The following is a 2815-nucleotide window of genomic DNA, read 5'->3' as shown; positions in this document are numbered from 1 at the left end:
TTTTTTGGCTTGACTTTGCTTCCTGGTGTTGGTGAGTTTCTCACGTTGAAGACGTTTTTTTCTGTCTTCATAATTTTCGAGAACAACTCTGGTCGCTCCAACAACTTTAGGTTCTGCAGCAATACCCAAGAATTTGCAGACTTCTCTTGCCCCATTCATGTCCACTTTTACCACCCCCGTTATGTAATCTGAAATGTTGTAATTTGGCGACTTCTTTTGTATCTCCTAGGGCTCGCTTTCACTGGGAGTGTGTGGCACAAATGATATTCCTGCTTGTTTAAAAGAGCTCGTGACATTGTCTCCGTTTGCCACACACTCCCAGGAATAGATTAGCTCTCTAATTTTTTCCTCTTCAGACATGTTAATATATTTTTTCATTGCTTGTTTGAACTCTGGGGAATCTATTTGAAGCAATTTCCCACTTTTTTCAACATTTTTTCCTTCTTTTTTTAATAAAGTGAATTTGTGGCAAAGATAGTTGTTTTTGTCCGCCAAAAATTTCTTTTGGTTCCCGAATATTCCCAAGTCCATTGGTTGACATAAATGGGAACTGTGAGGGACCTCCTTAATCATTTCTACACGATTTTTCAAAAATAAATTTTGAATTTCTTCAGAAAAATGGCCTGAAAAACCATCAAGTATCAGGAAAGCTTTCATATCGGCACGCACACCCATTTGTTCTCTTTTTGCCTTAATTGTCGGGAAGAACACTTTTTTAACCAGAGGGTGTATAATTTATTATTCAAAACACCTGATTTTTGTGTCCTTATTAAAGCCCAACTTTTAAGGGATATAATAGCAACATCTTCCAGAAAAAGTCTTTTTGTTACCACAAGTGGAATCATTTTGGTTCCATCGAGGCATCCACAACACAAAAGACTTGTTCTGGAACTTTCTCTTTCAACTTCATTAAACACATCTTGTCCTCTAGAAACTTCTGCATAGACAATTTTTGAATGAGAATCGACCCATTGGTCGAATCCAACTTCATCGAGGTTAAAAATAAGCTCAAAACGGCACCCGTCATTTTTCTTTTTAAATTCAGTGTAATATTGCAAAATTGACTCGGGTGTAACTTCTGCCCGTTTTGCTTCCATAACTGGTGCAACATCTGGAATATGGGTCATAATTTTGTGCAATTTCTTGGACCCAATATTTTTGTCGAAATTGTAGTGAATAAAAAACTTGCTTCTTCACGTGTTGCTTTTTTGTTTTACTATCTTTTATTGCGTTTTGTATCGCAATAATTTCTTCATCATTTAGTAGTCTTTTTCGTCCTTTTTCGGGTTTTTTACCAGTTTTATTTTCGTTATTTATTTTGTCGATTTGACAACGAACACTTTTTCTTTCGAAAGTCCCGAAAAAATAGTCAAGTGCAATGGGAAAAGACATTTTTTTTCTTTTAATATTTTTGAAACATTTTCTGGCAATTCCTTTAAACAATAACGTACTTGTTGACGGAAAGAATCAAATGCCATGGATTTAACTTTGATCTCAAGATCTTTTAAAAAAATAATCATATCTGGGATTTCTTTTAAATAATCAATCACATTAATATACTGTGGTATTAAAGGTTTTTTCATTGTGTTCACTAAACTTTGCAATTTTTCATCTTGTGTTTTATACACATGTTTAACTTTCGGAGGTTTTGATATCATTGGGCTATGAGACATTGATGAAAAATAAAGATTGTTATAAACACTCAATTATTAAACGTGTATTTTTGATTTTATTTGAAACTTTAGAATATATTTCAACAAAAATAGTTGTGTTAATTATTGATTGTTGTTTTTAACAATTAAATTGATTTTGTTAATTATTATGTGATTGTTTAAATAATTTTGGTGTTATTTTGATTATTTTGCTTCGATGGATTTGTTTTTTTTTATTTTGCGATGAAATTTTATCGCATTATTGTTTAGTTTTTTTTACAAAGTTTATGTTTTTTTATAAAAATAAAATATTAAAAATTATGATAATAAATAACTTTAATTTTAAACATTATTTTTGAATGATTTATTTAATATTTAAATAACTAATTATTTCTTTAAATAATTTTGCCCAAAATGGTCAAAAACATTTATTTGAAATGATTTAATAATATTTTTATTATAAATTATTAAATATTTATTCTATATAGTATTATGAATAGTTTTTGAAATAAATTATTATTATATCATAATAAAATCACATTTATATATTTTTGTTTGTTTTTATAAACCATGTTATATTATTAATAGCTATTGTTTAAATTATACAAACTAAATTATTAAATTATTAAAATATTAAATCATGATAGTTTATCAATGATTTAATTTATATAACACATAACGAACACTTCATTTTGTAATTCTTTGGCTTCGTGTTAAGTTAGTGCCTTAGCGACTGCAAGGTTTACTGATAAGAGTTTGCACATATTAAGTTATCAATTTTTTATTTTTTTTTCGAGACATTTTTTATTATTTAATAGTATTTTTATTAACTACAATAGTTATTTGTTTTTTGATTATCAACAATTGGTCTAAAAACCCAAAATATAGCGTGATATATTTGATAATAAAAACACTTAAAATCTATATTGATACACAAGATACTCTTATAATAAATAATCTTTTATTTTTATAATAATGGTATTTCAAAGACTTGCCCAAGCGCTCTTCAGTTGTGTTTGCATTGACTGTTTATGCATTGAATTACGTATTAAGTATCAATTAAGTCATTTTTTCGACACTTAACTAGAATTTTTTAATAAAATGCACTTTTGGGCAAGTCTTTATTACGGCGAAAAAAAACGATGTTTTACCATTTTATATAA

The sequence above is a fragment of the Entamoeba invadens genome, assembly GCF_000330505.1.
Source record: "Entamoeba invadens IP1 unplaced genomic scaffold scaff_1105074726609, whole genome shotgun sequence".
Taxonomy (NCBI): Eukaryota; Evosea; order Mastigamoebida; family Endamoebidae; genus Entamoeba; species Entamoeba invadens.
Note: the sequence above shows the minus strand (reverse complement) of the source record.